Below are 20,412 nucleotides of genomic sequence, written 5' to 3' on the forward strand. Positions count from 1 at the left end.
GAATCTCTTTTTCCACCAGATTGATAGAAGGCGAAGCGACACAAGATTCAGACTCCTGCCTTATCAGAAATGCTTCAACAAACTCCCTGCAGGTCTGGTCTAGGTGACTAAACAAGATATTTGTCCTGTCCAAATGGGAGAAACGGTCTACATTTTCGGCAGTGCACAGCAAGGTTCGACGAAACTGCCCCTTTTACTGACCTTCGATGTTCAAACAGCCCCTCGTTTATACAGCGGCCTGTCTGGCCGATGTACATCTTGCCACAGGAAAGCGGGATAGAATAAACCACTCTAGTGTCGCAGTCAACGAGCGGTTTTTTATGTGTAACTGTGCATCTGATCCTCCCTCGGTCATCCCAGCCCTCAAGCTTCTTTCTTACTGCACTGCAGACTCTGCTCAGCTTATTCTTAGCTGTGAAAACTACTTTTACCCCGTATCTTGCCCCTACCTTCTTCAACTGGTTTGACAATCCATGTAGGTACGGAATCCCGACTATTCTTGTTAGCGCGCCGTCTTTTCCTTTTTTTTTTTTGCAAGGCTATCGCCCCTAGTCAACATTCTTTCCGATATTTGAGTCAGAGCCAGAGGATCAGATGTACAGTTACACATAAAAACCGCTCGTCGACTGCGACACTGGAGTGGTTTATTCTATCCCGCTTTCCTGTGGCAAGATGTACATCGGCCAGACAGGCCGTTGTATAAACGAGCAGCTGTTTGAACATCGAAGGTCAGTAAAAGGGGCAGTTTCGTCGAACCTTGCTGTGCACTGCCGAAAATGTAAAGACTGTTTCCCCCATTTGGACAGGACAAATATCTTGTTTAGTCACCCAGACTGGACCTGCAGGGAGTTAGTTGAAGCATTTCTGATAAGGCAGGAGTCTGAATCTTGTTTCACTTCGCCTTCTATCAATCTGGTGGAATAAGAGATTCACGCTCTTGGGGAATGTGTGGCGACAGGGTGATAGCTGGGTGCATGTCATGTGTTAAGATTGCTGTTGCGCTTTGTTAAAATGAGCCGATAAAGCTCCCACTGCCTGCACGTACGGTTTACGGACTATCGTGATTTTATGTTCTGGGTTTTTTGTGTTTTTCAGTTATTGTTTTGGTGTCTATATATCTAACCTTTCTAAAATAAAAGTTCAGTTAGAAAAGCGCTCGTGTCGTCTCATGTTTCTTCCTCTTGTCCTGTGTTTCGCGCTGCTTAAAGATGAATACATTCCAACTCGCCCAGTTTTCTGTTCTCGTTCTCCTAGAAATACTGGGAATAGCGCTTCATGTCTTTCTCAGACTGGCTGACATTACAAGACTCTCTAGCCTGCTGCTGTTTCTAAAAGATGCTGCAGAGCTCCTTAGCGGGTTCCTGAACTTTTTTCAGAGGCAGCAGGCACTCCTACATGTCCTTCATGATGAGAGCCTGGCATTATGCCCAGAGTTTTGAGCTGTGTTTTACTAACAAGAGTGCGGAAGACCTGACCAAACTCAACCTGGACAATGCATCCCTGTGGAAGGCACGGTCCGGAATTGGCTTTTGCAGAGAAATCAATGGAAGGCTGAGACCCCGCAGAGAAAAAAATGTTCTGCTTTGGTGCCCAGCAATTTACCTTGCTTGTTCAAAGGCAGTGCTTCAGAGGCTCCCTCTGACTAACAAAGTGATCATGCATGCAAGGGTTCTTGCAGTATGAGATACTGAGCATGAGATGCGATTCTCCCGCTGTGTTGCGGGGCAGCTGCTTAGGGTTTTAGCTGATGATGAGGTATCGTCTGTCATCGATGAATGGCACATGCTGAAGTGTAATGGTGAAGACAGTAACAGATGAACAAAGATATCCTCTGCTTTCAAAACCCATAAAAGCACTTCTTTCTTCACTCCACGACAGTGCCGGCCTAGAACGAGGCTTCAGCGAAAACAAGTACATCCTAGATGGACGGAGCACTCCGAGCATTGAGCATTAATGGAATGCACCATGTTAAAAGTTTTCTTTAGTGTTATGATGGTGAGGCAAACGGAAGGCAACGGGAGATGCTACTTTGAAGCAGCAAGGCATTGCTCACTAATGCCGAGGAAATGATCAACTCAGGCTTCAAGCAAAAAGATGAATAAGGCATAAATTGGCCGCATGCTTTTAACAACAGGGAATGCAAACTTTGAGCAGGCACTTAATGAACTGAAGGAACTGGAGAAGCTAATATCCAAGAAAGCAGAGCATTGATGTCACGTTAATGACATGAGTACTAGACATAAGTACTAGATATATGCACGCTGCTGGTAAGGTTTTAGTTGTGCAAAAGTGGCTTGGTCTTTGTCAAATATCTTGTCATGGTCGAATCTAGTCTGCCGCAGTGTATGCACTTCTAGTCTAGCCTAGTCAGGTCCTTCAGGTCATACTTAAATTCAGGTACAAATAAATTTGCAGTATTTATACCAACCTTATATTTTTGTGTTCTCTTGCCTGGTTCTATAATATTCTAAGCTTTGGATCAACCTGTTTTGCAGGTTTGCACAAATTGACCTATGCCGTGTGGGTTTCTGCAGAATTCACTGGTCACAGATTTGCAGGACCTTGCCCACTGAAGCTAAAACATTTGCACTGAAGTTAGTTTTATGCAATGAACCTGAAAAAAAAAATTGAACCTCCTTTTTGTTATGGTTTGCAGCTTCGTTGCATTGCTGGAGTTCATTTTAAATAACTGTTGTAATATTCACATCTATTCATTTTTTGTTCTAAAAGTAAGCTTTCTTACCTGTTACAGTGCTGCTGCTCTCCAAGCTCAAGATTTTTTCCTCGTCATCTGCTCCAAATTTGGACTGGTGCTCCAAAATGGGGTTTCTTTTCCAAGTGACCTGCTCCGGAATTTAATTTTCCTGCTCTGAAAATTGCTCCAATTACTACTTCAGCTGTTGCACTCCTTAATTTGGGAGCGGCAGATCAAACTTTACCTTAATGGTCACAAGAGTCAAAGGAGTGTTGAGTTTGCACTTGTTTGTATGCAACTTGCATGTAGTTGCAAGCATAAGAATATTTGCTTGTAAGGGCAGTTTTCAGATAGATCCAGTGCCTTCATGTTGGTCTACACAGCACAGGCGTCTGAACTGTACAAGCACTGCAATGATCCAGTTTTTTTCATGATCCTAATTTATAACTGGTGTCCTAATTCCCATGAAAATGTCAGAATTAATTCCTTTGTTCCTTGCTGATGCATTTTTCATTTGCACAGGTCTGTATCATGACCTTGTCATTACTCTCTGTGTTTGTGGGTAAAGTCTAAAACTGAAAAGTGCACAAATAGTCATGCACGGAACATTTTGGCTGTGAAAAAAATTCTTTTTTCTTTTTTTTCACATTATAAGCCTTTGTGACAAACGGTGAAATGGAGGTCACTACCAGTCTTTGGATTACCTTTGCCCAAGCAATTATTACTTTGCCTGATTTTTCACTGCAGTGCAGTGTGTTCGAGAGTGTGTCTATTTGTTGTCATGTGTATTTGCATGTTTGCTTACCACTGTAAAAAAATTAAGCGTCTTGTTTTGGACTTGGGGGTTTTACATGACGATTTGCAAACATTCCGATTTTATGTATGGTTACGTCTTGTAGTGCTCGTGACTTGTCCTAGGACAAGCGCTTGTCCTACGTCGTTCTGCTGTGTGTATGTTTTTCGGTGCTACAGTTTTCCTTCCTCGAGTACAATGAACCATCTAGCCCAAATAGAAGGTCTTATAAATTGTGACTTGTCCCTTCTGTGTTTTGATCTATGGAACCTCATACAGGAAAAGCTCAGGACTTTGTTAATTCGAACTGTGTGACTGAATTCCATTGAAGTCTACAGATAAAACAGATGATTATTTTGGATGTGTATTGGTTCTATCACTGTTTATTAGAACCATGTGCGCACACGGTTACCAGAGCAGCGCAACCATGAGGTTCCAATCGTACTTTTGAGATGTAATGACGGTGTTGCGAGGCTGGAGCTTAGTAGTGGCGGTAGAGCAACGACAACTAAGGGGCATGAAATCTGTCCCCAGTGACCTCCAAAGTTTCAGTAGCTTGCTCTATTAACTGTTGTAGTTAAGGGGACATGTGGGTGAAAAAATCGACAATTTTTGTTGCAAAATAGTTTTTTGGTTTTTGCCCGTTTTTTTTATATGCAAGCCTTTTTCTTTGAGTTGCAACAATACCAGCGCTGAATATAAATGCTAAATTAGTAAACCCTGCGATGTAGACATGCCAAGTGGTCAAAAAATGAGCACAATTCGATACTTTCATGATGGCAGCAAATTTAATTGCGGCATTTTCTTTCACTGTGGTGCTGCAGGGAGGTAAAGGAAGCTTGTTGTTTCTGGCCCATCCTTTCTCAGTTTTTTTGCTCAAAAACAAAAAAAATTGAAAATGCACATTTTATGTTTCCAGAAGTTGCAGCGCTACTCTTATATTTTGGGATGCATTTTTCTTCGTAGATCATTTTCATGCAACCTCAGTGCTTGTGCATAACATAGTGATAGACAGCGTGACAGATTTTCAGCGCGTATTTCAATACCTGTGCCGCACAGCATATTGATTTGTATAGTATTTCTTTTTGTGTGCTCACACTTCTTTAGTAACTTTACAGGGACGGTACCTGAAAAAGCATTTTGGAAGGTTGATTACAACATGTATGCAATGTTTACTTGACATGTCTATAACTGTGAATTTTGGAGTTTCTTGATATTACATATGTGCTTTTGTGCAGTGTTCAGCTTTTGAATTATGGGCAAATTAGTCTTCTAGACATGATCTGTAATCTGGTCATTCATCGAAACATTTCCCTGTGTTATTTGCTTACTGTTTTATTCTTTATCTTTCAGTGCTTGCTGTTTTGCTTCCTGTTTTTTTAGCCCCACCTTTCAATTTTTTTGCCTTCTGGTTCATGTGATTATTAATGCATATTGTTACTTCTAGACAAGGATGTTAGAGGCAGTGTGGACTATTCTGCCCGATACATGTTTTGTGTGCATAAGTGTGTGTGAACAGTAATCAAAAATTCAGAATATTGCAATGTAATCAACTATATTTTTGCAATGATAGTTTGTTACAATTAGTGCTCCTGTGAGCTGCATGCTGACTTGAAATCAGAAGCTTTGTTTATAGTTTGGCTTTGATACACTGACTGTGGGATAATTTTTGTCGAATATTAGAACACCTGCTTAAAGACATGCATCATTCATGTGTCTAGCTCCAACAAAAGTGCTCCCAACAAAATCAGTAAAGTATATCGCTGTTTAGAAAACATGGTTTTATGCATTGTGCAGGCTCAGTCAGCACTGGGAGTGGATGCAGCCCAAAGAAATCTCAAGCGGGCAGACAATGGTTTGCATGCCCTGAGTGCGACTATTCTACAGCGGTTCGCACCAACTTCAAGGCCCACTTCAGGACACACAGTGGTGAGCGCCCTTTTCAGTCCACACTTTGCAGCAAGTCCTTTTCTGTGGAGTTAATCGTGAACGACCACCCTCATGTACATGCAGGCGAAAAGCCGTACAAGTGCCCTCATTGCTTCAAGACCTTCACCCAGCGTTCCTCTGTAGTGAGACACATTCGCACCCACACAGGCAACAGGCCATTCAAGTGTGCTCACTGCAGCAAGGCCTTCACAAGAAAGGATTTACTGTCAAGCCACCTTTGCATCCACACGGGCGAGAGGCCATACCACTGCCACCTATGTCCGCTGGACTTTGCACGCAAGAAGAGTCTACAGAGTCATCTGAAAACCCACAAAAAGAATTCCCTTCTTTAACATTTACTTTAGGGTACTTTGTAAACAAGAACTGTACACGTATTTTCAATGGTGGCTGCATTACAGCTGTGTGTCGTAAAACTGTGGTCTGCGCTTCTATGCCTGCAAATGTAGCAGGAAATGTTTGTAGTCCTGTATAGCCATATGTCAATTTCGCCGTTAGATGTTCTTCAGTGTGCAAAATATTGGTGATTAAGTATTAGTATTCGTCTTATTGAATCCATGTCTATCAGTTACATTGAACCGGTATTATTACTTTTTACTAATATGCGGCATTTTGTGTTTGGAATTACTATGTATATTATGTATTTTGTGTTTCTATATATTTTGTGTTTACAATTTCTATGTATACTGCATGCTCTTATCTTCGTACAATTTTTAATCGCAGCTTTATTATTTCTGCTGTTATCCATTGTCAAGAGAAAACAAGGGGTAAGAACCGTTGTCAAGCTGCTCGAGAAGCAGCTTTTTGTTCTTATCCTTGCATTTATTTCTGTATTGAAAGAAATGCTAAATAAATTGATTGATTGATTGATTGAAGGTCCTGTAAAGCATTGCCCTCTTCCTTTGAACTCTCCTCTGTTTAAGCGTCCAGGGATCACAATATGTAGACTGTCATCATGCATTGTACAGATTGACAAGCTTTGCTACCTGTTCATATTCCATTGGGCTTGTTTTTTTGTAGATGTCATTTCAGCAAGGCCTTTTCCATGCTCCATTTTGCCATGTTTTCAAGAAGTGTAAAATTTTGGGGCCCACATTTGCAGACAATTGGAATTTTTTTGCTTGGGAACTAAGTCATTTAAGAAAAGGACTGCGGTCATGGATAGTTGTGTTCACTGAATTGTGAAATTTTATTTCACTTGAATATTCATGCAGTGCTTGATGTTCACTTGGACAACTGTGTACAGGCGATCGTATATATATCAAAAGTTCATTTTCACGTTTTTTTCTATATGAGGTGCCAGAAGTATTTTTATTTGCTTTTTTGTATGAACATGGTTTTGCAAATATAGATTTCTAAATTTATTTTCCTTTTGCAAGTGCATAAGGTAGCTTCTGTCCTAACATGGTGCTTTATTTTGATTGATGAAATGTTTTTATACATTGTGACAAAGTACGATATCTTTAAAAGACCATTCTTAATGGCATTCTTCCTGCTTTGCAACACAAAAGTAGCGTACCTCACTGTTCATTATTCTTTGCTTCTTGTTCACTCCTGTTCAAAATAAAGTGCAATTTTTCTGACACATTTATACATTATGATCATAATAGCCTTAGCAAAAATTGCATGCTGGTACTGCACCTATTTATGAATAAGATGTGTATCGATCATTGTTGCTTATTTTATTCTTTTATAGTAATGCAGCTTGCCTAAATGTAATATAAACAACTTAATTTTTGCAATTATCTCATTTTCACAAATCGCGTCGAAATTTCTAAAAATTGTTTTTGCAAATTATTTGGGCAAACTGCTTACACTGTTTTGTACACAAAATTTCTAAGAAGAGCACTTTCTTCTCCGTGTTTTGATTATGTGTTTGACACTAGTGAGCACTGTAGACTGGAATTCATGCTTAAACAGTGGCATTACTTTCACAATGCTTGCCAAAGTGTATCTAGTCCATGAAGCATCATTTCACGCCTCAGTTTGCAGGTACGCTTCAGTAAGACATGTAACTCATGGCTTCATCACGCTTGCTCCTAAGTATAGCTTTGCATTCACTGCACTTCAGCTTTGCAGTAATGTGTATTTTTGTGCTATGCATGCAAAAACGTGCTACTGTCCCATGGAAGATGAGAGCTTGGAGTGGCTTGCCACCTTGCTAAATTTAGTGCCCACGAAAAGTTCGTAAATTGCCGCTTCATCTGGATTCTGAAAGTACTATATAGCTTGCAAAAAATATCTCGGTATTCGTACTCAAGTGCTCTGGCATGTTCGTAGACTGTCGTAAAACCTTAGAAACTACATTATGCATTGGAAAACACATATTACACATCTTTGTTCGAAGCTGGCATACGGATGTTTTATTTTACTTAAGGCTTGTGAATGTTTCCAGTACCCCATCCTATGCATTCTTTACTTTTCCTTTATTCAAAGTCACCTCAGTTACTGCATTGAGTCATGGGGAAACACCTTTACTACTTACCTGGAACCTGTATTCTCTCTACAAAAGCACGCATTAAGAATTATATCCTTTTCAAGGACCTCTCAAAGTAGCACGTACTTGTACAATTCTCCATGTTCTGCCACTAAATGCACTGTATGAATTCAAAATTGCTCAGATCATTCATAGAATTATAGCAACTAATGATCCACTTCCCATCACTGTTCAAAATTCCGTTACTAAACACAAGAGCTGCCACAAACCAAAATTTTAATCTACCTCCATGTCAGAACCTGTACGGCAAAAGGCTCTTAGAATTTAACGGCACTCTTATTTGGAATACTTTGCCACTAAACATAAAACAAGCCCCTAATTTTACTCCTGCTTTAAACAGGTTCTTTTTTCAGAAATATTGTGAATAATTGACTTCATAATATTACGAGGTTAGTTCAGCAGCAGAAACAGTACGCCGTACACAGAAGACACCACGAAACGGGTCACACAAGCACTTCTTCCTCTTCTCCTTAGTAAACACACAAGCGCTAGCGGCAGCGTCTTCGTCGGCTACTAAGCGACACAACGTCTTCGCTTGGTGACTGCGCACCGTAACACTACCCCCCCCCCACCGCTAAGAGAGGAGAGCCAACGCAAGGCATGGTGGTCCGTAACGACACAGAAGGGCCGCCCAAACAAATACGGGCGGAATTTTGTTAACACCCAAACAAGTGCAAGGCACTTCCGCTCAGTGATGGAATAGTTACATTCAGAGGGAGATAGCAGGCGGCTGGCATAAGCAATGACACGATAGCGGTCGTGCTGGCGCTGCGCAAGGATGACCCCAATACCATGCATGGCCACTGGCGTCGGTGCGAAGTTCTGTAGGCGCAGAAGGGTGGAAATGGGCCAGCACAGGTGGAGCAGTGAGGGCCGCAACAAGTGCGGTGAAGGTGCTAGCTTGGTCAAGGCCCCAGGAGAAAGGCCCATCTTTCTTCAGGAGGGAAGTAAGGGGACGGGCCGTGTCGGCAAAGTTCGGGATAAACCGGCGGAAATACGAGCAGAGCCCGAGGAGACTGCGCACATCGCTCGAGGAACGAGGGGTGGGGAACTCGTGGACGACACGAACTTTGTCAGGGTCGGGCTTGACACCAGAAGCATCGACCAAGTGGCCGAGGACCTTGATTTGGCGCTGGCCGAAGCTGCACTTCTTGGAGTTGAGTTGGAGGCCGGCGCGGCAGAAGACGGAAAGGATAGTAGAAAGACAGTAAAGGTGGCTTTCGAGAGTGGGGGAGAAAACGACGTCATCCAGGTAGCACAAGCACGTCGTCCATTTGAATCCACGCAGGAGCGAGTCCATCATACGCTCAAAGGTGGCAGGAGCGTTGCAGAGGCCAAAAGACATGACCTTGAATTGGTACAGGCCATCAGGGGTGACAAAGGCTGTCTTCTCATGATCCCGTTCGTCAACAGCAATTTGCCAGTAGCCGGAGCGGAGATCAATAAAAGAAAAATAGCTGGCGCCGTGTAGGCAGTCGAGGGCGTCAATTCTCGGAAGAGGATAGACGTCTTTCTTTGTTATTTGATTAAGATGGTGATAGTCGACACAGAAGCGCCAAATGCCATCTTTCTTTTTAACCAACACAACTGGGGATGCCCACGGACTGCTAGAAGGCTCGATAATGTTGTTCGCCAGCATCTTGTCCACCTCCGTCTGAATGACATGGTGCTCAAGAAGGCAGACACGATAGGGCCTTCTGTGTATGGGGTTGGCATCGCCCATATTTATGTGATGGGTCACGACGGTAGTTTTGCCGAGAGGACGATTCCCAAAATCGAAGACGTCACTGTAGGAAACTAACAGGGTGGTGAGTGCGCTGGCGTGGTCAGGTGGAAAATCCGCCGCGATGATTGCAGAAATAAGGTCTGGACGTGAAGCTGCCGAGCGGGGATCAGGGAGACCAGTCTGAGGTTGAGCTGCAAGGGCAGAAACTGTGCATTCGGCCAAAGGAAATAGTTCAGGGAGTGCGATTCCACAGGGTAAGACTTGAGTAGAGAGGCTAAAGTTGAGAATCTGAAGGGAGGTGCGGTTACCGATGACGGTCAGGACGGTGTGTGGAAGGATGACATTTCGCTGAAGGACAACGTCCTAGCTTGATTGGGCAAGTGATGTAGGCACCATCAGGAACGGGGGGAACCGGGGTCATTGGAACATAGACTGCAGAATCGCGTGGCAGGCGAGTAAATTCAGCGGCACGTAAGCGGGACGGCTTGGAACCGGCACTTAATTTCAGAGCAGAGCGGCAGGTCCAATTAAACGAAGAAGGCCAGTCGAGCAATCGTTTAGAGCCGCATGCGTTGTTAAAAAGTCGATGCCGAGGATCACATCGTGGGGGCAGTGGTCGAGCACAGTGAACAGGACGGCTGTATTACACCCGGCAACGCAAACACGTGCAGTGCGCATTCCAACGACGGCAGCAGCACCGCCGTCGGCGAAACGAACGGCTGAGGAAACGGCGGGTGTCACAACCTTCTTCAAACGACGGCGAAAGGAAGACCTCAAGACAGAAATTTGAGAGCCAGTGTCAATCAGAGCCTTAACTGGTGCACCGTCCACGTAGATATCGAGAAGGTTGCGGCGAGGAGCGGGGGTCGACTACTCAGCGACACAACAACGTCGTCTTCGCTTGGCGACTGCGTACCGTAACAATATTCATTTTTGTATAAACTATGCATGTTATGAGTTATTGCGTTATGGACTGTATCTCTTGTTTCATTTGTTCGTGTGCTGCATTTATTTTGTATACTATGTTGATTATGGACCCGTTACTAGCCAGTGGCTATGGGTCCATCAATATGTTTGTATTTTGCAAGACATGCAATAAATAATGAATGAATGAATTCACATGTGCACATGGCTGAGAGAAAAGACGGACACAACTACTAATGCTGGCATAGAGCCATGACTATGTACGGATATGGTGTCAAAGGAGGAGGGCCCATTGAACTATATAATGAAGTTGCTTCCACGCATACTAGGAGTGTAATTACTTAGTTAGGACTTAACTAGAAATGAAGTTGCCTAATATGTATACAGTAGAATAATTTCTGGTTCAGTAGGCCATTAATTTCCTTATGGTCTTTGGCACTTTAATGGAATTGATGGCTTGGGGGCAGGGGGCGTATGCTCAAGGAAACTTCCGTGGTGACCTGGAGATGTGGTCTATGGGTACTACAGTAAACATAAAAGCTTATTAATTCAGTCTTCAGGGCTTTGGAAAATCACTTGTTGAATGAAACTCTTGCTATAATCAGTAACAATTTTGCCATTATCCACCTTGGTTTTTCTCATTTCGACAGCTTTTTCCGTTCATGCTAAAAGAATAAAACTTGGCTTGGCTGTAAGGTTTGCTATGTGCTACAGTTGATTCTCAATAATTTAAACTTGAAGGAGACTGAGAATTTGTTCAGATTATGCAGAGTTTGAAATAATAAAGACAATCTTTTTACTGCACTTGATGTGGATGAACAAGCTGACAGTGATGAAGTGACTGAACAAAAAAATTAGCACCTAACCACTTCGCCCGCTGCGGTGGCTCAGGGCGAAGTTAGAGCGCTCGGCTACTGATCCGGAGTTCCCTGGTTCGAACCCGACCGCGGTGGCTGCGTCTTTATGGAGGCAAAATGCTAAGCCGCCCGTGTGCTGTGCGATGTCAGTGCACATTAAAGGTCCCCAGGTGGTCGAAATTATTCCGGAGCCCTCCACTACGGCACCTAGCTCTCTCTTCCTTTCTTCTTTCACTCCCTCCTTTATTCCTTCCCGTACGGCGCGGTTCAGGTGTTCAACGATATACGAGGCAGATACTGCACCATTTCCTTTCCCCAAAAACCAATTATTACGCTTGTCTCGTACGGGCGCAGTGGGGCCGTGCGGGCACGCAAGAATCACGCGGTGAGTGGCGAACACAGCGCACATCCAAAGCGTGTTCACCATGAAGCTTGCGGCTTGCTGCCCGTTCGTTCGGGGCGGAAGCTACGCTGGCGTTCGTGGCATCGGGTTTGTCGAAGCTATGCTGGCGTTCGTGGCATCGAGTTTGTCAAAAATGATGTGCCGACGAACTACGAGTGCAACTTGAGTCCCGCACATTTTGGCAAGGCACCTGGCAGCACTTCTACGTGGTTTGCCACTCCCCGCGTCTGTTTCACCATACATAGCAGAGCGATTTGTCTAACGGGCAAGGCGTCGCGCCGAACAGGCGATGGCGTTCCGTGGACTCCCTGGCAGTGCTGCAACACGCTGTCACGTTCCACTCTTAAAGGCGAAGTTTAAGCATCCTCCAATTTTTTTCTACTGCTATAGGTGGGTGGATGAGATTAAGAACTTTGCAGGGATAGGGTGGCCACAGATGGCACAGGAGAAGGCTAATTGGAAAGGTAAGGGAGAGTCTTTGCCCCGCAGTGAGTGTACTAAGGCTGCTGCTAATGACAATTAGCAGTGCCAGCAGCACATGGCAAAGATGCCGGTGTTGTATAGTTGAAGCTTCAGAGTGTGAAGCCTTCTTTTTAAAGAGGCACCAGCCACCTCCCCATGGCACCTCCTAGCTAGATGCTGCCCAACCACCTACCACTACATTCGATCGACCTCCACACCCCTGCCCACCTTTACTCTCCAGAAGCATCGTCCCTTGCCCACCCTACTGTACCTTCCACAAGGCCTCCACCCACTAGTCCTCACTACAGTGGATCAAAGAATCATGGTGTAAATTGACATCACAGACTCAGTGGAAAAGCCAGCTGCTCTTTCGGAGCCCCACCCACCTCTCCACTCTCGAACCTCCAACCCACCCAACCTACACTCTCTTGAAGTGCCAGCCACCTCGCCCTTAAGAAAAATTCTGTTGGGTGTGTAGGCTTGGCTTAGTGTAAGAGCATCATGTAATCATCGAGGGCAAATACTTGCAGTAGAAGCTCTTTCGCTTCAGGTTTCATGATCGTCTGTCAGTCTCTTTTTCGCTCTCATTTGCATGCTGGACTTAGGTACAAATAAATGTGTGGATGTGAGGGTGCGTAAATCATTTGAAAGAAGCAGTGCCCTGACTGATATCAAATCCATTTTGACTTTGGCTTAAGATGAGAGGTGAGGCATGAAATATACTTCTCTGTTAAAGGTATATTTCAGTCGACCGAAATTAAAATTGGCTTCTTTTTTTTTCAAAAATTCTTGCTTCTTTGAAGTACCAGAATCGAGTTTTTTCTTTACCTATGGCCAGTTTTCAGATTACCTTTGCTCAATGATGAATTCAATTAAGAGAAAGGAAATATTTTGTAGCTTCCAGATGCTTTACTTTGGCTTGGCAAATAAAGCTTTATTTTATCTTTACTGTGCATGCATTTTTAAATGTCATGAGTCGAGCTATTTAAAGTGCTTCTTGTATATAGTGATGAGTAGAACGTTTTTAGTGCACATGAGAATTTCTAAAGTTGATGTAGCCCTTGGAAGCCAGTCAACTTAATGGAAATGCCATTAATCTTTCAGCAGACTGGAATGATCCAGTTCGAATGTTCAATTTGCAGTACAAATGGTAGCTGTTCCTCCTTTTCTCGCTTCTGGCTTTGCACCGAGCAACTTTAGATTTTCACAATGCCATTTGTGTTTGTCCAGAAAATCAATGAATAAAGTCCATAAAATTGGTGGAATGCCTTGGCTACAGGTGGTTTGATTTTCCTTTTTTTGCAAATGGTAAGCGGATCTTCTCACATTATTGATGAAGTGCTAGACGCTACTGCACCGATCTGTGGATTACATTAGTCCTGGGCAATGTGACCTGTTACGTTTGTGTTTGTATGCTCGGAAAAGCTTTCATTACGACAAAACAAATCACGTTATATACATTCGAAAGAGCAAACATCCTGGAATAAGGGACAGTGCCTGACTTCCCCTGTGCATTGTATAGTGGCCCAGCATTCCTCTTCTTCCTATTTTTGAGCTAATTTTTCCTATGGGATTTCATGTGCCGTGTTCCATTTTTGAGTTTTGCACAAGGACAGGCTTTTAGACGTGGTCTGTCATGTAATCAGTAATATTGTCATATGTGATTTAGTGAAGAAACTTTCACTTTTTATGTATTCGTGAAAATAAGCATTTTGTGCATCTACAGTGCTGCTCTCCTTATTTCCTATTTCAAAGTTTTTGTGGCAAGTGGTGTGTATTCTTACCCTTTGAGTCTAATTGGCAAGATTGTGTATTCCACAAAGCCTCTTTCATGGTTGTATCACCTGTTCTCAGCTCCTTTGGCAAAAAAGTAAACATTAACCAGCTCTTGTTACCAGCAAAGTTGTTGCAGGTACTTTTTGTTACACATTTAGCCATTATTGATTATGCGGAGCCACCTGACAGATATAACTGTCTGGGATGTTGGTATCTTAAAATGTCATGGGGCCTATGCAATGACTGCAGTTCTGCTGTGGGCACCTCTTGCCTGCAAGGTTCATTCTGGTGCATGTTTTTATTTCATGATTTTCAGTCATATTCACTTGATAAGATGAGACAAGACAAGCATGTGAGAGGGAGTATTGGGTGTGCTGCTCTGTTAGGCATATGTATTTCTTTGAATACTGATCATAAGTAATATCCCGCTGCAGTGTTTGTAGCTTTTCACTCACAGTTAGTTTTCTTTTGGTGATTTGCTGTTTGTGATCTATCTTGCCTATGTGATGTGCATAATCATTTATTTCAATACTGAGGCATGCCCGAACTTTGGCTTGCTGAATTTCAATACTGTGTCTGCGAGCACAATGATCAGGCACCTTCACTTGTCATTAACTGTTCTTGGCGGGCGAGCCAGCCCTCATCTGTGCAATGTGGAAAATTCCTCGCATATTAGGTGACATATACTTTCTTCCGTTGCGCAGGGCTGGCCAGCACCGACGGCAGGTGTGGCTTGCCAGCTGGGATGGAATTGCACACAGCGAAGCAGCATGTGTGCCTGAGTGCGGTAATGACAGCTGCTTCAAGGACAAGGACATCCCTTTTAGCGCTGCCATTGTGGCAAGGCTTTCAATGTGAAGTGTAACCTGACAAAGCGCCTTCACATTCACAGGTGAGAGGCTGCACCAATGCACACAACGCAGCAAGAACATGCACATTTGCAGACAGTGCATTGTATTTTTTAAGCATTGCCACCAGTTAGGTGAAACATCCTATATGATCTTATTTTTGCCTTAATTCTTTGTGTTGGGCTCCTGCTACAAAACACGACGAAGCTGCTCCGAATCGAATTTTCTCCTGGTAAAGAGCCGGTTCTAAAATGGTCTTGGTGATTTCCACCACTGCCTCTTTAAACAATGTAGCTAGGTACTCTGGCTTCCCGGCGGCTTCCCAATCGCAGTGTACAGTCCTACCTGTTTGCTTAAGCTGCATGGAGGAGGTGCTGGGTTCGATCCCCAAAACTGCAGTGTACCCACCAGTTATATGGTGGGTACAAGCGCTCCTTTTGCCTGGTGCTTGGCTTATCTACAGTGAAATGCTTGGAAATTGGGTCTCTGACCATGGCACTGCTTGGCCGAATGCTGCCCCTGTGCCATAATATATAATAGTAACCATCATCAGAGTTTGGTTTAGCCACTTTGATTCGTTCAAATCCTTGCCATATGGTCCAAATTGATAAGACTGCATTTTTATTTTATGTTCACAGCATCAGGTACTCTGCCAGTATCTCACACCTTTTTGTTGCTGCAACACACCTCAAAGTATTTGTGAACTGCAGTTTGAATGCATTGCCACAAACGTCCCTGCATTTGCCGTGAAAAGCTTTTGTGGTGACCAGACGAACCTGGATTAAAAGTAGTCATATGATTAAAGGTTATTGGCAGCTGCATTAACTAGGTCTTTCAGACCACGTGCTCACTGCATGGTGTTTTACCTCATAAAGTTCCAGCAGTAAGTGCCACGGTGTGCAGATCTAGTTGTGTTTGTTTGTTCTAAAGACTTGACATAGAGAAGGCGAGTGTTTTTTTTTGTACAGTGCAGATCTTAGGCACCCAATCTTTGGTTGGGAGTTGGTAGCGATGTCGGAGTTTTAAAGTGTGAGGGGGAAAGTGAAACAAGGGTAAGGTGAGAGTGACAGGAACAGTGTTGATCGTGCTGACTGGCAGAAGGTGCAGTGAGAGAGAAGAGGGGGAGGCAGTACATGTTTCTGCAGAACACTGGCTGCAGCTAAACGCACCACCTGAGCTGGTGTTCAATGGTAGTGATGCCAGAATCGAGCTATGCGTGCTACCTAAGCTGGGTATCATTGCTGTGACGACCCAGGTGGGTACACGGCCAGTGCGGAGGCTATGCATTGTCAATGCGAGGATTTGGAAGTTTGATGCAGCCGATGCGGGCTCTTGGCATATCATTTTATGGGAATACTGTGCCACTTCGCGCAGCACAAGCCATCATTTACCATTTTTATGGGCTGGGTGAGAGAGTGATGGTCCACAGGGGTGACTGTGCATAAATGCTATGCTTTGCTGAAAGGCAGTAACAGCTTGAGCAAAGACTCAGTAATGTTTTTTTGAAATGCTGTAGTTTCTTGGGAGAAATATACTAAACAGTGTTGGTTAAATGTTTAGGGGAATCGCCCAAGGTGGAGTAAATTTGTAATAAGGGAGCAAATTACTCATTGATATCCATCCAAGCACAGCCACGCGGTTCCAAAGGAAAGCTATACAGCTTCCACAGAAACTTCGCAGTCAACAATTCGTCCTGGTCCAGAGTTCGAACCCGGGACCACCGTTTCATCGGAGCACTCGCTCTAGTACCAACTGAGCTAACCGGGACGGCTAGCATATGGTAGGGCGAGAGTGAATTGATCAATAACTAAGAGGGAACATATTGGTCAAGTGAAGCGGTGGTCCTGGGTTCAAACCCCATACCAGGACAAATTTTTCTAGATCTACACTACAAAGTTTCTGTGGAAGCTGTATAGCTTTCCTTTGTAGCCCTGTGGCTGTACTTGGGTGGACACCAATGAGTAATTTGCTCCCTTATACTAAGCAGTGCATCATCGGTCATACATTCATGCACTGCTGTTTTATTCTGGAGCTCTGTATGTTGCAAGGTGCGACAATACACTCAAATTAACATTAAGCTGTAACCTGGCTCAAGGCCTGATACATCTTCAAAAAAAAGTTAAGTGTTTTAAAAGATGAATTTGGATTTAATGTGAAGTAATGTGTGTGTTTTAGTAGACGGCAATGAAAACAGTTCTGTTTGTTGTTTTGATGACATATGTTTGCACTCCCATAAGTATTGCACTCTTCCAGTGTTTTGTTTACTTTTTAATGGACGATACTGATGTATTCAAACTATTATACATTGCCTGTGCAGCAGCTCTCCCAACCCTAGGGACCTGTGAAATGCACACATACATCCTGTTTCCAGATGTGGCATTAAAAATTACTTGTATCATACTGACAGTCTTCATTGCACAGCAAACATTGGGAAGGGAGGCAGGGTGCTGTGATGCTTCTCCCATTCACACCTTTAGTATTGATGCATGCAGGTCTGTTGTCTCCGCAAACAGCGCTCAGTTTTACAATGAATGAGCATCAATTGGCTCACCTATCAACCCTACCTGGCCAGTCCTTCGGTAGCACCTTGCAAAGTATTTGCTGGTAGACATTAATAAACTTTTGGGGTCATGCACTTTAGTGAAAAGGCAGGAGTAACAGTGGTTATGGAAGTGAGAATGTGAAGCTAATAGGCATTCTGCAGTAAGTGTAGTTGTTAAGGATGTAACTTGTGTTAGTGTTAGTTAAACATTTTTTTTGTTTTAAAGAACCATGCCCCTGCCTTTATAACTCTTCACAAAAGTGCATATCCATGTTTTATTTAATTTATAGAATGGCAAAAGGGGATGGCTGAAAGGAAAACTATTTAAAAATTGAATGCAGCCACATATCTGTGAAGTTGTAATAGTATGTCTCCTTTTGCTACTGTTGTTGAAGATTTGTCCCTGGTTTCTCTTTGCGATGTCAAATCAAATATCTTTTTGCTTACAAAGTTTAAGAGAATTTGACAACTTTTTCTTACCTCCTTTTAGGTTCTCTTGTAGTGGGTGTCAGTCTTTTTCTTGCATGGTCTGGCCCCATAGTTCCGAGATCTTTTGTTTTGTTTGCATCATCCCTATTTGCATGCGTAAAGAAAAAGAGGAAGCTGCAAATTTACTTTTTTGAATCCACAAGTAATTCACATTGTCTGCAAATCCTTTTAAACATGTTGACACTGGTTAGGAATAAACATAGTTGAGATTACTATATATGGATCATTCTCGCAGAAAGCCTAATAAAAACCTTTCTTTTGCAATCTCACACTTATCTACATTAGAGAAAGCTTGTGGAGTTATTCTTTAAAAATTATTAGCAGAAAACTGAAATTATTGAACATTATTGCGGGGCTTGGCCAGTAGGTTTTCCATCTTTCATAATCACCTTGTATCTTGTTTCGATTGTGCATCTGCATGCAATTAAGTGCATAGCATTGAGAATGCTTTGCATGTGCGCTGTAATTCTTACAGCCTTGCATTTAATTAGAAATATAATTTGCTGCTTGTGCTTTATCAAATTTTTTGTGTTTTTCTGATATAAGTTATGTTGGCACTGCTTTTTTTGTGTGTGTTCACTGTCTTTTTTGTGTGTGTCCACTGTCCAATTTCATCATTTTGGTTTTTCCTGTAGCATCAGCTTCTCAGCAGACTTTTGTGGCAAGTTGGTATTAGATTCAAAGTGTATATGTGATTAGGTCCGCAGCTCCTAAATCTGTTCTTTATTCTCTGAAATATGAGGATGTTATAAGCTATACCATAATAGATTTGTAATCTCCTTATGTCTAACCATATAACATTTCCACAATGCCAGCAGTGTCTGATAGTAATCCTTTTTCTACAATTGTTTGTGATTAGACCACAGACCCAGAGAGTCTCATCCTCCTTCTAACACTGGGGGCCTTCAACGTACTGCATCGACTACTGAGTTTGGCCCGCCCGGAGATGACAAAGAAATAGAATATTTCTTTGCGTCGGATGCTAGGTATGTGCATAGAAAGCTAAGCCTTTGTGTAGCTGTATGGCTGGACACTCAGATGAATGCCATTGAGTAATTACTCTCCATTTAATGTCTACTTTACTTTGGGGTACCCCTAAATAAATTGAACTCGCACCATTCTTCTCTATAGTGAAATTAAAATTTTTGTCGTGGGCCAAAAATGAAAAATGGTGTGATACATCCAGCTTACTGACTGCTACAGAATGGAATTTTAGCATGAAAGAAAGAGATTGGTGAAGAGCTAGGCATCCACTGTTTATAGGGGTTGGACTTTTCGCTATCAACAACGTACGCCTAATTTATTTTTTGAAATTCAGTTTTAACCAAAAATAGTCAGCATCTTTCAGATGTACACCATAGCTAGCTGGCTCTTGAGCATGACCAGTCTCCGCAAAATAAAAGGGACGCAAGAGGCCGTTAGGAGAAATGCCACTTGCAGGGGTAAGGTCGTTCATTGTACTGAACGACCAGCAGAATTGCAGTTTGATATACTGCGTAACTTCCCTATTATACTTTATTTAGACAGCATTTTCAAGGGACCATCTGTGTGTTTGATATAGCCAGTAATTCAAAATATCTAATTCGATATATCTGGACTCTACTAGTACGCGAATTTCGAATGCCCAGAGGGGCCTCATATGTTACCGAAAAAAAAGAAAACTTTCTTTCACAGGTAATAATATGCACAAAAAAAATACGGACTGTGTTCTGAAATGACCTCAGAAAATAGTCTGTCAAATTTTAAAAAAATAATAACTGCTAAGAAATCCTGAAATATATACTAGTGAAGGACTGCAGTGAACCTTCTTCTTGGGCTTCATTGGCACATGAGTGCCAGAAATGAAGGGATGGTGGAAAGCACTGTAAGCACTCTTGGTACCTCCTTGCTCTTCAGCCAGCCTAGCTCTTGGACCTTCTTTTCCACAGCGTTGAACAGCTTGCTGCTTGGCTACAGTTGCAAACTTAAAAATATTGGGTCCTGTATATTTTTGGAAGCACCCATACAAGTAACAGGGTGAACAGAATAAGCTGCAAGACATCATGTAAATGTGCATGGGTTACCATGTATGGTTTTCAGTCACATTCTCATTACTGCTTTCATGCATGTGTTATGTTCGTGATAAAAGGATGTTTTAATCATGCCATCAGACCTGTCCTGTTGTGCCTGTCCAGTGCAGTGGATGGCATATGGGAGCTACAATGCTGCATGGTCAGATGCTTATCTTCTTTTTCTGTTGCTGTTCCTAATTATGGTCTTTAAAACTACAAAACACAGCAAAAAGTGCTCTAGTGCTCAGATCTAACTTGTCTTCAGTGCACCTACAGTAGTCCACCCATTAACATATTCATAATGTGCTTGAACAGCACAAGTTAATGTACCCTCACGAAATGCCGCCAGCTGCTTGTAATAGGGAAATTTGATAGCACACATACATAGAGCACAAGCACTAC

General features: G+C 42.8%; 1 long non-coding RNA gene across 1 annotated transcript; it reads left to right on the forward strand.

The window, feature by feature from the left end:
• Positions 1-1,146: 1,146 nt before the first annotated feature.
• Positions 1,147-7,022, forward strand: LOC144114416 (uncharacterized). Its single transcript, XR_013311035.1, has 2 exons — positions 1,147-5,417; positions 5,502-7,022. It is a non-coding gene; the product is annotated as an uncharacterized LOC144114416 (long non-coding RNA).
• The last annotated feature ends 13,390 nt before the right edge of the window (positions 7,023-20,412 follow it).

The sequence above is a fragment of the Amblyomma americanum genome, chromosome 1 (assembly GCF_052857255.1).
Source record: "Amblyomma americanum isolate KBUSLIRL-KWMA chromosome 1, ASM5285725v1, whole genome shotgun sequence".
NCBI lineage: Eukaryota > Metazoa > Arthropoda > Arachnida > Ixodida > Ixodidae > Amblyomma > Amblyomma americanum.